The sequence below is a fragment of the Engystomops pustulosus genome, chromosome 1, assembly GCF_040894005.1.
Source record: "Engystomops pustulosus chromosome 1, aEngPut4.maternal, whole genome shotgun sequence".
Classification (NCBI taxonomy): Eukaryota; Metazoa; Chordata; class Amphibia; order Anura; family Leptodactylidae; genus Engystomops; species Engystomops pustulosus.
In genome coordinates this window covers 118,199,694-118,211,853 of record NC_092411.1, presented here as the reverse complement: position 1 = coordinate 118,211,853, position 12,160 = coordinate 118,199,694, and the positions used below count along the sequence as shown (strand labels likewise).

Sequence of the window (12,160 nt, the reverse complement as noted above, 5' to 3'; positions counted from 1 at the left end):
AAAATTGTGAATTAATGGATATTAGAAAATACAAGTTAAGCATCTACTAAAACAAAAGAATAGTCTTCCTATTTTAATGAAGTTGACATTGCCCAAAATGATCTTTTAACCGTGTAATGCCACAACACTCTTCCCCTTTTTGCCTTTTGTCTTTTTACTTGCTGCATATAAAAAGCAAAACATTTTTCTTTTTTCTGGTTTCAGAGATGTGTGAGAGCTTGTTTTCTGTGAGATTATCTGTACTTCCTACTGTCACCACTTTTATTTTCTCACAAGCCAAAAATAAAAGTCCAAATGCTGTGAAATTGACAAAAGGTTTAGCATTTAGCACCGTTTGGTTGCAGGTTTTTTTATTGCCAGTTTTTTTCATTCTTTGAAAGTCCAATATCTTTTCGGAGGACACCACTTTAATTTTGCAACAATTGTTGCTCCCCAATATTTTACACAAAGTTACCCAGTATTATTGTTTATGTATAAAGTAATAAGATCAGAATTGGGTGAGGTAACACAAAGGCTTCAGCGAGATTCGAACTCGCGACCCCTGGTTTACGAGACCAATGCTCTAACCTCTGAGCTATGAAGCCAGGAATACAATACACAATGTGTACCTTTCCCGCATCCTAGGAACCACCATTTGTCCAGCAATAAACTATTCGTCTTCTTGTAGCAAAATTGTGAATTAATGGATATTAGAAAATACAAGTTAAGCATCTACTAAAACAAAAGAATAGTCTTCCTATTTTAATGAAGTTGACATTGCCCAAAATGATCTTTTAACCACGTAATGCCACAACACTTTTCCACTTTTTGCCTTTTGTCTTTTTACTTGCTGCATATAAAAAGCAAAACATTTTTCTTTTTTCTGGTTTCAGAGATGTGTGAGAGCTTGTTTTCTGTGAGATTATCTGTACTTCCTACTGTCACCACTTTTATTTTCTCACAAGCCAAAAATAAAAGTCCAAATGCTGTGAAATTGACAAAAGGTTTAGCATTTAGCACCATTTGGTTGTAGGTTTTTTTATTGCCAGTTTTTTTCATTCTTTGAAAGTCCAATATCTTTTCGGAGGACACCACTTTAATTTTGCAACAATTGTTGCTCCCCAATATTTTACACAAAGTTACCCAGTATTATTGTTTATGTATAAAGTAATAAGATCAGAATTGGGTGAGGTAACACAAAGGCTTCAGCGAGATTCAAACTCGCGACCCCTGGTTTACGAGACCAGTGCTCTAACCTCTGAGCTATGAAGCCAGGAATACCGTACACCATGTGTACCTTTCCCGCGTCCTAGGAACCACCATTTGTCCAGCAATAAACTATTTGTCTTCTTGTAGCAAAATTGTGAATTAATGGATATTAGAAAATACAAGTTAAGCATCTACTAAAACAAAAGAATAGTCTTCCTATTTTAATGAAGTTGACATTGCCCAAAATGATCTTTTAACCACGTAATGCCACAGCACTTTTCCACTTTTTGCCTTTAGTCTTTTTACTTGCTGCATATAAAAAGCAAAACATTTTTCTTTTTTCTGGTTTCAGAGATGTGTGAGAGCTTGTTTTCTGTGAGATTATCTGTACTTCCTACTGTCACCAATTTTATTTTCTCACAAGCCAAAAATAAAAGTCCAAATGCTGTGAAATTGAGAAAAGGTTTAGCATTTAGCACCATTTGGTTGCAGGTTTTTTTATTGCCAGTTTTTTCATTCTTTGCAAGTCCAATATCTTTTCGGAGGACACCACTTTAATTTTGCAACAATTGTTGCTCCCCAATATTTTACACAAAGTTACCCAGTATTATTGTTTATGTATAAAGTAATAAGATCAGAATTGGGGGAGGTAACACAAAGGCTTCAGCGAGATTCGAACTCGCGACCCCTGGGTTACGAGACCAGTGCTCTAACCTCTGAGCTATGAAGCCAGGAATACTGTACACCATGTGTACCTTTCCCGCGTCCTAGGAACCACCATTTGTCCAGCAATAAACTATTCATCTTCTTGTAGCAAAATTGTGAATTAATGGATATTAGAAAATACAAGTTAAGCATCTACTAAAACAAAAGAATAGTCTTCCTATTTTAATAAAGTTGACATTGCCCAAAATGATCTTTTAACCGAGTAATGCCACAACACTCTTCCCTTTTTTGCCTTTTGTCTTTTTACTTGCTGCATATAAAAAGCAAAACATTTTTCTTTTTTCTGGTTTCAGAGATGTGTGAGAGCTTGTTTTCTGTGAGATTATCTGTACTTCCTACTGTCACCACTTTTATTTTCTCACAAGCCAGAAATAAAAGTCCAAATGCTGTGAAATTGACAAAAGATTTAGCATTTAGCACCATTTGGTCGCCGGTTTTTTTATTGCCAGTTTTTTTCATTCTTTGAAAGTCCAATATCTTTTCGGAGGACACCACTTTAATTTTGCAACAATTGTTGCTCCCCAATATTTTACACAAAGTTACCCAGTATTATTGTTTATGTATAAAGTAATAAGATCAGAATTGGGTGAGGTAACACAAAGGCTTCAGCGAGATTTGAACTCGCGACCCCTGGTTTACGAGACCAGTGCTCTAACCTCTGAGCTATGAAGCCAGGAATACAGTACACCATGTGTACCTTTCCCGCGTTGTAGGAACCACCATTTGTCCAGCAATAAACTGTTCGTCTTCTTGTAGCAAAATTGTGAATTAATGGATATTAGAAAATACAAGTTAAGCATCTACTAAAACAAAAGAATAGTCTTCCTATTTTTATAAAGTTGACATTGCCCAAAATGATCTTTTAACCACGTAATGCCACAACACTCTTCCCCTTTTTGCCTTTTGTCTTTTTACTTGCTGCATATAAAAAGCAAAACATTTTTCTTTTTTCTGGTTTCAGAGATGTGTGAGAGCTTGTTTTCTGTGAGATTATCTGTACTTCCTACTGTCACCACTTTTATTTTCTCACAAGCCAAAAACAAAAGTCCAAATGCTGTGAAATTGACAAAAGATTTAGCATTTAGCACCATTTGGTTGCAGGTTTTTTTATTGCCAGTTTTTTCATTCTTTGAAAGTCCAATATCTTTTCGGAGGACACCACTTTAATTCTGCAACAATTTTTGCTCCCCAATATTTTACACAAAGTTACCCAGTATTATTGTTTATGTATAAAGTAATAAGATCAGAATTGGGTGAGGTAACACAAAGGCTTCAGCGAGATTCGAACTCGCGACCCCTGGTTTACGAGACCAATGCTCTAACCTCTGAGCTATGAAGCCAGGAATACAATACACAATGTGTACCTTTCCCGCATCCTAGGAACCACCATTTGTCCAGCAATAAACTATTCGTCTTCTTGTAGCAAAATTGTGAATTAATGGATATTAGAAAATACAAGTTAAGCATCTACTAAAACAAAAGAATAGTCTTCCTATTTTAATGAAGTTGACATTGCCCAAAATGATCTTTTAACCACGTAATGCCACAACACTTTTCCACTTTTTGCCTTTTGTCTTTTTACTTGCTGCATATAAAAAGCAAAACATTTTTCTTTTTTCTGGTTTCAGAGATGTGTGAGAGCTTGTTTTCTGTGAGATTATCTGTACTTCCTACTGTCACCACTTTTATTTTCTCACAAGCCAAAAATAAAAGTCCAAATGCTGTGAAATTGACAAAAGGTTTAGCATTTAGCACCATTTGGTTGTAGGTTTTTTTATTGCCAGTTTTTTTCATTCTTTGAAAGTCCAATATCTTTTCGGAGGACACCACTTTAATTTTGCAACAATTGTTGCTCCCCAATATTTTACACAAAGTTACCCAGTATTATTGTTTATGTATAAAGTAATAAGATCAGAATTGGGTGAGGTAACACAAAGGCTTCAGCGAGATTCGAACTCGCGACCCCTGGTTTACGAGACCAGTGCTCTAACCTCTGAGCTATGAAGCCAGGAATACAGTACACTATGTGTACCTTTCCCGCGTTGTAGGAACCACCATTTGTCCAGCAATAAACTGTTCGTCTTCTTGTAGCAAAATTGTGAATTAATGGATATTAGAAAATACAAGTTAAGCATCTACTAAAACAAAAGAATAGTCTTCCTATTTTAATAAAGTTGACATTGCCCAAAATGATCTTTTAACCACGTAATGCCACAACACTCTTCCCCTTTTTGCCTTTTGTCTTTTTACTTGCTGCATATAAAAAGCAAAACATTTTTCTTTTTTCTGGTTTCAGAGATGTGTGAGAGCTTGTTTTCTGTGAGATTATCTGTACTTCCTACTGTCACCACTTTTATTTTCTCACAAGCCAAAAACAAAAGTCCAAATGCTGTGAAATTGACAAAAGATTTAGCATTTAGCACCATTTGGTTGCAGGTTTTTTATTGCCAGTTTTTTCATTCTTTGAAAGTCCAATATCTTTTCGGAGGACACCACTTTAATTCTGCAACAATTGTTGCTCCCCAATATTTTACACAAAGTTACCCAGTATTATTGTTTATGTATAAAGTAATAAGATCAGAATTGGGTGAGGTAACACAAAGGCTTCAGCGAGATTCGAACTCGCGACCCCTGGTTTACGAGACCAGTGCTCTAACCTCTGAGCTATGAAGCCAGGAATTCTGTACACCATGTGTACCTGTCCCGCGTCGTAGGCACCACCATTTGTCCAGCAATAAACTGTTCGTCTTCTTGTAGCAAAATTGTGAATTAATGGATATTAGAAAATACAAGTTAAGCATCTACTAAAACAAAAGAATAGTCTTCCTATTTTAATGAAGTTGACATTGCCCAAAATGATCATTTAACCGTGTAATGCCACAACACTCTTCCCCTTTTTGCCCTTTGTCTTTTTACTTGCTGCATATAAAAAACAAAACATTTTTCTTTTTTCTGGTTTCAGAGATGTGTAAGAGCTTGTTTTCTGTGAGATTATCTGTACTTCCTACTGTCACCACTTTTATTTTCTCACAAGCCAAAAATAAAAGTCCAAATGCTGTGAAATTGACAAAAGGTTTAGCATTTAGCACCGTTTGGTTGCAGGTTTTTTTATTGCCAGTTTTTTTCATTCTTTGAAAGTCCAATATCTTTTCGGAGGACACCACTTTAATTTTGCAACAATTGTTGCTCCCCAATATTTTACACAAAGTTACCCAGTATTATTGTTTATGTATAAAGTAATAAGATCAGAATTGGGTGAGGTAACACAAAGGCTTCAGCGAGATTCGAACTCGCGACCCCTGGTTTACGAGACCAATGCTCTAACCTCTGAGCTATGAAGCCAGGAATACAATACACAATGTGTACCTTTCCCGCATCCTAGGAACCACCATTTGTCCAGCAATAAACTATTCGTCTTCTTGTAGCAAAATTGTGAATTAATGGATATTAGAAAATACAAGTTAAGCATCTACTAAAACAAAAGAATAGTCTTCCTATTTTAATGAAGTTGACATTGCCCAAAATGATCTTTTAACCACGTAATGCCACAACACTTTTCCACTTTTTGCCTTTTGTCTTTTTACTTGCTGCATATAAAAAGCAAAACATTTTTCTTTTTTCTGGTTTCAGAGATGTGTGAGAGCTTGTTTTCTGTGAGATTATCTGTACTTCCTACTGTCACCACTTTTATTTTCTCACAAGCCAAAAATAAAAGTCCAAATGCTGTGAAATTGACAAAAGATTTAGCATTTAGCACCATTTGGTTGCAGGTTTTTTATTGCCAGTTTTTTCATTCTTTGAAAGTCCAATATCTTTTCGGAGGACACCACTTTAATTCTGCAACAATTTTTGCTCCCCAATATTTTACACAAAGTTACCCAGTATTATTGTTTATGTATAAAGTAATAAGATCAGAATTGGGTGAGGTAACACAAAGGCTTCAGCGAGATTCGAACTCGCGACCCCTGGTTTGCGAGACCAGTGCTCTAACCTCTGAGCTATGAAGCCAGGAATTCTGTACACCATGTGTACCTGTCCCGCGTCGTAGGCACCACCATTTGTCCAGCAATAAACTGTTCGTCTTCTTGTAGCAAAATTGTGAATTAATGGATATTAGAAAATACAAGTTAAGCATCTACTAAAACAAAAGAATAGTCTTCCTATTTTAATGAAGTTGACATTGCCCAAAATGATCTTTTAACCGTGTAATGCCACAACACTCTTCCCCTTTTTGCCTTTTGTCTTTTTACTTGCTGCATATAAAAAACAAAACATTTTTCTTTTTTCTGGTTTCAGAGATGTGTGAGAGCTTGTTTTCTGTGAGATTATCTGTACTTCCTACTGTCACCACTTTTATTTTCTCACAAGCCAAAAATAAAAGTCCAAATGCTATGAAATTGACAAAAGGTTTAGCATTTAGCACCGTTTGGTTGCAGGTTTTTTTATTGCCAGTTTTTTTCATTCTTTGAAAGTCCAATATCTTTTCGGAGGACACCACTTTAATTTTGCAACAATTGTTGCTCCCCAATATTTTACACAAAGTTACCCAGTATTATTGTTTATGTATAAAGTAATAAGATCAGAATTGGGTGAGGTAACACAAAGGCTTCAGCGAGATTCGAACTCGCGACCCCTGGTTTACGAGACCAGTGCTCTAACCTCTGAGCTATGAAGCCAGGAATACAATACACAATGTGTACCTTTCCCGCATCCTAGGAACCACCATTTGTCCAGCAATAAACTATTCGTCTTCTTGTAGCAAAATTGTGAATTAATGGATATTAGAAAATACAAGTTAAGCATCTACTAAAACAAAAGAATAGTCTTCCTATTTTAATGAAGTTTACATTGCCCAAAATGATCTTTTAACCACGTAATGCCACAACACTTTTCCACTTTTTGCCTTTTGTCTTTTTACTTGCTGCATATAAAAAGCAAAACATTTTTCTTTTTTCTGGTTTCAGAGATGTGTGAGAGCTTGTTTTCTGTGAGATTATCTGTACTTCCTACTGTCACCACTTTTATTTTCTCACAAGCCAAAAATAAAAGTCCAAATGCTGTGAAATTGACAAAAGATTTAGCATTTAGCACCATTTGGTTGTAGGTTTTTTTATTGCCAGTTTTTTTCATTCTTTGAAAGTCCAATATCTTTTCGGAGGACACCACTTTAATTCTGCAACAATTGTTGCTCCCCAATATTTTACACAAAGTTACTCAGTATTATTGTTTATGTATAAAGTAATAAGATCAGAATTGGGTGAGATAACACAAAGGCTTCAGCGAGATTCGAACTCGCGACCCCTGGTTAACGAGACCAGTGCTCTAACATCTGAACTATGAAGGCAGGAATACTGTACACCATGTGTACCTTTCCCGCGTCCTAGGAACCACCATTTGTCCAGCAATAAACTATTTGTCTTCTTGTAGCAAAATTGTGAATTAATGGATATTAGAAAATACAAGTTAAGCATCTACTAAAACAAAAGAATAGTCTTCCTATTTTAATGAAGTTGACATTGCCCAAAATGATCTTTTAACCACGTAATGCCACAGCACTTTTCCACTTTTTGCATTTTGTCTTTTTACTTGCTGCATATAAAAAGCAAAGCATTTTTCTTTTTTCTGGTTTCAGAGATGTGTGAGAGCTTGTTTTCTGTGAGATTATCTGTACTTCCTACTGTCACCACTTTTATTTTCTCACAAGCCAAAAATAAAAGTCCAAATGCTGTGAAATTGACAAAAGATTTAGCATTTAGCACCATTTGGTTGCAGGTTTTTTTATTGCCAGTTTTTTTCATTCTTTGAAAGTCCAATATCTTTTCGGAGGACACCACTTTAATTTTGCAACAATTGTTGCTCCCCAATATTTTACACAAAGTTACCCAGTATTATTGTTTATGTATAAAGTAATAAGATCAGAATTGGGTGAGGTAACACAAAGGCTTCAGCGAGATTCGAACTCGCGACCCCTGGTTTACGAGACCAGTGCTCTAACCTCTGAGCTATGAAGCCAGGAATACCGTACACCATGTGTACCTTTCCCGCGTCCTAGGAACCACCATTTGTCCAGCAATAAACTATTTGTCTTCTTGTAGCAAAATTGTGAATTAATGGATATTAGAAAATACAAGTTAAGCATCTACTAAAACAAAAGAATAGTCTTCCTATTTTAATGAAGTTGACATTGCCCTAAATGATCTTTTAACCACGTAATGCCACAGCACTTTTCCACTTTTTGCCTTTAGTCTTTTTACTTGCTGCATATAAAAAGCAAAACATTTTTCTTTTTTCTGGTTTCAGAGATGTGTGAGAGCTTGTTTTCTGTGAGATTATCTGTACTTCCTACTGTCACCAATTTTATTTTCTCACAAGCCAAAAATAAAAGTCCAAATGCTGTGAAATTGAGAAAAGGTTTAGCATTTAGCACCATTTGGTTGCAGGTTTTTTTATTGCCAGTTTTTTCATTCTTTGAAAGTCCAATATCTTTTCGGAGGACACCACTTTAATTTTGCAACAATTGTTGCTCCCCAATATTTTACACAAAGTTACCCAGTATTATTGTTTATGTATAAAGTAATAAGATCAGAATTGGGGGAGGTAACACAAAGGCTTCAGCAAGATTCGAACTCGCGACCCCTGGGTTACGAGACCAGTGCTCTAACCTCTGAGCTATGAAGCCAGGAATACTGTACACCATGTGTACCTTTACCGCGTCCTAGGAACCACCATTTGTCCAGCAATAAACTATTCATCTTCTTGTAGCAAAATTGTGAATTAATGGATATTAGAAAATACAAGTTAAGCATCTACTAAAACAAAAGAATAGTCTTCCTATTTTAATAAAGTTGACATTGCCCAAAATGATCTTTTAACCACGTAATGCCACAACACTCTTCCCCTTTTTGCCTTTTGTCTTTTTACTTGCTGCATATAAAAAGCAAAACATTTTTCTTTTTTCTGGTTTCAGAGATGTGTGAGAGCTTGTTTTCTGTGAGATTATCTGTACTTCCTACTGTCACCACTTTTATTTTCTCACAAGCCAAAAATAAAAGTCCAAATGCTGTGAAATTGACAAAAGATTTAGCATTTAGCACCATTTGGTCGCAGGTTTTTTTATTGCCAGTTTTTTTCATTCTTTGAAAGTCCAATATCTTTTCGGAGGACACCACTTTAATTTTGCAACAATTGTTGCTCCCCAATATTTTACACAAAGTTACCCAGTATTATTGTTTATGTATAAAGTAATAAGATCAGAATTGGGTGAGGTAACACAAAGGCTTCAGCGATATTCGAACTCGCGACCCCTGGTTTACGAGACCAGTGCTCTAACCTCTGAGCTATGAAGCCAGGAATACTGTACACCATGTGTACCTTTCCCGCGTCCTATGAACCACCATTTGTCCAGCAATAAACTTTTCGTCTTCTTGTAGCAAAATTGTGAATTAATGGATATTAGAAAATACAAGTTAAGCATCTACTAAAACAAAAGAATAGTCTTCCTATTTTAATGAAGTTGACATTGCCCAAAATGATCTTTTAACCGCGTAATGCCACAACACTCTTCCGCTTTTTGCCTTTTGTCTTTTTACTTGCTGCATATAAAAAGCAAAACATTTTTCTTTTTTCTGGTTTCAGAGATGTGTGAGAGCTTGTTTTCTGTGAGATTATCTGTACTTCATACTGTCACCACTTTTATTTTCTCACAAGCCAAAAATAAAAGTCCAAATGCTGTGAAATTGACAAAAGGTTTAGCATTTAGCACCATTTGGTTGTGGGTTTTTTTATTGCCAGTTTTTTTCATTCTTTGAAAGTCCAATATCTTTTCGGAGGACACCACTTTAATTTTGCAACAATTGTTGCTCCCCAATATTTTACACAAAGTTACCCAGTATTATTGTTTATGTATAAAGTAATAAGATCAGAATTGGGTGAGGTAACACAAAGGCTTCAGCGAGATTCGAACTCGCGACCCCTGGTTTACGAGACCAGTGCTCTAACCTCTGAGCTATGAAGCCAAGAATAGAGTACACCATGTGTACCTTTCCCGCGTTGTAGGAACCACCATTTGTCCAGCAATAAACTGTTCGTCTTCTTGTAGCAAAATTGTGAATTAATGGATATTAGAAAATACAAGTTAAGCATCTACTAAAACAAAAGAATAGTCTTCCTATTTTAATAAAGTTGACATTGCCCAAAATGATCTTTTAACCACGTAATGCCACAACACTCTTCCCCTTTTTGCCTTTTGTCTTTTTACTTGCTGCATATAAAAAGCAAAACATTTTTCTTTTTTCTGGTTTCAGAGATGTGTGAGAGCTTGTTTTCTGTGAGATTATCTGTACTTCCTACTGTCACCACTTTTATTTTCTCACAAGCCAAAAATAAAAGTCCAAATGCTGTGAAATTGACAAAAGATTTAGCATTTAGCACCATTTGGTCGCAGGTTTTTTTATTGCCAGTTTTTTTCATTCTTTGAAAGTCCAATATCTTTTCGGAGGACACCACTTTAATTTTGCAACAATTGTTGCTCCCCAATATTTTACACAAAGTTACCCAGTATTAATGTTTATGTATAAAGTAATAAGATCAGAATTGGGTGAGGTAACACAAAGGCTTCAGCGAGATTCGAACTCGCGACCCCTGGTTTACGAGACCAGTGCTCTAACCTCTGAGCTATGAAGCCAGGAATACTGTACACCATGTGTACCTTTCCCGCGTCCTAGGAACCACCATTTGTCCAGCAATAAACTTTTCGTCTTCTTGTAGCAAAATTGTGAATTAATGGATATTAGAAAATACAAGTTAAGCATCTACTAAAACAAAAGAATAGTCTTCCTATTTTAATGAAGTTGACATTGCCCAAAATGATCTTTTAACCGCGTAATGCCACAACACTCTTCCGCTTTTTGCCTTTTGTCTTTTTACTTGCTGCATATAAAAAGCAAAACATTTTTCTTTTTTCTGGTTTCAGAGATGTGTGAGAGCTTGTTTTCTGTGAGATTATCTGTACTTCATACTGTCACCACTTTTATTTTCTCACAAGCCAAAAATAAAAGTCCAAATGCTGTGAAATTGACAAAAGGTTTAGCATTTAGCACCATTTGGTTGTAGGTTTTTTTATTGCCAGTTTTTTTCATTCTTTGAAAGTCCAATATCTTTTCGGAGGACACCACTTTAATTTTGCAACAATTGTTGCTCCCCAATATTTTACACAAAGTTACCCAGTATTATTGTTTATGTATAAAGTAATAAGATCAGAATTGGGTGAGGTAACACAAAGGCTTCAGCGAGATTCGAACTCGCGACCCCTGGTTTACGAGACCAGTGCTCTAACCTCTGAGCTATGAAGCCAGGAATACAGTACACTATGTGTACCTTTCCCGCGTTGTAGGAACCACCATTTGTCCAGCAATAAACTGTTCGTCTTCTTGTAGCAAAATTGTGAATTAATGGATATTAGAAAATACAAGTTAAGCATCTACTAAAACAAAAGAATAGTCTTCCTATTTTAATAAAGTTGACATTGCCCAAAATGATCTTTTAACCACGTAATGCCACAACACTCTTCCCCTTTTTGCCTTTTGTCTTTTTACTTGCTGCATATAAAAAGCAAAACATTTTTCTTTTTTCTGGTTTCAGAGATGTGTGAGAGCTTGTTTTCTGTGAGATTATCTGTACTTCCTACTGTCACCACTTTTATTTTCTCACAAGCCAAAAACAAAAGTCCAAATGCTGTGAAATTGACAAAAGATTTAGCATTTAGCACCATTTGGTTGCAGGTTTTTTATTGCCAGTTTTTTCATTCTTTGAAAGTCCAATATCTTTTCGGAGGACACCACTTTAATTCTGCAACAATTTTTGCTCCCCAATATTTTACACAAAGTTACCCAGTATTATTGTTTATGTATAAAGTAATAAGATCCGAATTGGGTGAGGTAACACAAAGGCTTCAGCGAGATTCGAACTCGCGACCCCTGGTTTACGAGACCAGTGCTCTAACCTCTGAGCTATGAAGCCAGGAATACAGTACACCATGTGTACCTTTCCCGCGTTGTAGGAACCACCATTTGTCCAGCAATAAACTGTTCGTCTTCTTGTAGCAAAATTGTGAATTAATGGATATTAGAAAATACAAGTTAAGCATCTACTAAAACAAAAGAATAGTCTTCCTATTTTTATAAAGTTGACATTGCCCAAAATGATCTTTTAACCACGTAATGCCACAACACTCTTCCCCTTTTTGCCT

The 12,160-nt window shown here is 35.8% G+C and overlaps 17 non-coding genes across 17 annotated transcripts; all 17 read right to left on the bottom strand.

Annotated features, from left to right (window-relative positions):
• Positions 1–511: 511 nt before the first annotated feature.
• Positions 512–584, bottom strand: TRNAT-CGU (transfer RNA threonine (anticodon CGU)). Its single transcript has one exon. It is a non-coding gene; the product is annotated as a tRNA-Thr (tRNA).
• Positions 585–1,179: 595 nt separating this feature from the next.
• TRNAT-CGU (transfer RNA threonine (anticodon CGU)) lies at positions 1,180–1,252 on the bottom strand. Its single transcript has one exon. It is a non-coding gene; the product is annotated as a tRNA-Thr (tRNA).
• A 594-nt stretch (positions 1,253–1,846) lies between these two features.
• On the bottom strand, positions 1,847–1,919 carry TRNAT-CGU (transfer RNA threonine (anticodon CGU)). The gene has a single exon. It is a non-coding gene; the product is annotated as a tRNA-Thr (tRNA).
• Positions 1,920–2,514: 595 nt separating this feature from the next.
• On the bottom strand, positions 2,515–2,587 carry TRNAT-CGU (transfer RNA threonine (anticodon CGU)). The gene has a single exon. It is a non-coding gene; the product is annotated as a tRNA-Thr (tRNA).
• Positions 2,588–3,181: 594 nt separating this feature from the next.
• Positions 3,182–3,254, bottom strand: TRNAT-CGU (transfer RNA threonine (anticodon CGU)). Its single transcript has one exon. It is a non-coding gene; the product is annotated as a tRNA-Thr (tRNA).
• Positions 3,255–3,849: 595 nt separating this feature from the next.
• On the bottom strand, positions 3,850–3,922 carry TRNAT-CGU (transfer RNA threonine (anticodon CGU)). Its single transcript has one exon. It is a non-coding gene; the product is annotated as a tRNA-Thr (tRNA).
• Positions 3,923–4,515: 593 nt separating this feature from the next.
• Positions 4,516–4,588, bottom strand: TRNAT-CGU (transfer RNA threonine (anticodon CGU)). Its single transcript has one exon. It is a non-coding gene; the product is annotated as a tRNA-Thr (tRNA).
• Positions 4,589–5,183: 595 nt separating this feature from the next.
• TRNAT-CGU (transfer RNA threonine (anticodon CGU)) lies at positions 5,184–5,256 on the bottom strand. The gene has a single exon. It is a non-coding gene; the product is annotated as a tRNA-Thr (tRNA).
• A 593-nt stretch (positions 5,257–5,849) lies between these two features.
• On the bottom strand, positions 5,850–5,922 carry TRNAA-CGC (transfer RNA alanine (anticodon CGC)). Its single transcript has one exon. It is a non-coding gene; the product is annotated as a tRNA-Ala (tRNA).
• A 595-nt stretch (positions 5,923–6,517) lies between these two features.
• TRNAT-CGU (transfer RNA threonine (anticodon CGU)) lies at positions 6,518–6,590 on the bottom strand. Its single transcript has one exon. It is a non-coding gene; the product is annotated as a tRNA-Thr (tRNA).
• A 1,263-nt stretch (positions 6,591–7,853) lies between these two features.
• On the bottom strand, positions 7,854–7,926 carry TRNAT-CGU (transfer RNA threonine (anticodon CGU)). Its single transcript has one exon. It is a non-coding gene; the product is annotated as a tRNA-Thr (tRNA).
• A 594-nt stretch (positions 7,927–8,520) lies between these two features.
• Positions 8,521–8,593, bottom strand: TRNAT-CGU (transfer RNA threonine (anticodon CGU)). Its single transcript has one exon. It is a non-coding gene; the product is annotated as a tRNA-Thr (tRNA).
• Positions 8,594–9,188: 595 nt separating this feature from the next.
• Positions 9,189–9,261, bottom strand: TRNAT-CGU (transfer RNA threonine (anticodon CGU)). Its single transcript has one exon. It is a non-coding gene; the product is annotated as a tRNA-Thr (tRNA).
• A 595-nt stretch (positions 9,262–9,856) lies between these two features.
• TRNAT-CGU (transfer RNA threonine (anticodon CGU)) lies at positions 9,857–9,929 on the bottom strand. Its single transcript has one exon. It is a non-coding gene; the product is annotated as a tRNA-Thr (tRNA).
• A 595-nt stretch (positions 9,930–10,524) lies between these two features.
• Positions 10,525–10,597, bottom strand: TRNAT-CGU (transfer RNA threonine (anticodon CGU)). Its single transcript has one exon. It is a non-coding gene; the product is annotated as a tRNA-Thr (tRNA).
• Positions 10,598–11,192: 595 nt separating this feature from the next.
• Positions 11,193–11,265, bottom strand: TRNAT-CGU (transfer RNA threonine (anticodon CGU)). Its single transcript has one exon. It is a non-coding gene; the product is annotated as a tRNA-Thr (tRNA).
• Positions 11,266–11,858: 593 nt separating this feature from the next.
• Positions 11,859–11,931, bottom strand: TRNAT-CGU (transfer RNA threonine (anticodon CGU)). Its single transcript has one exon. It is a non-coding gene; the product is annotated as a tRNA-Thr (tRNA).
• Between the last annotated feature and the right edge of the window lie 229 nt (positions 11,932–12,160).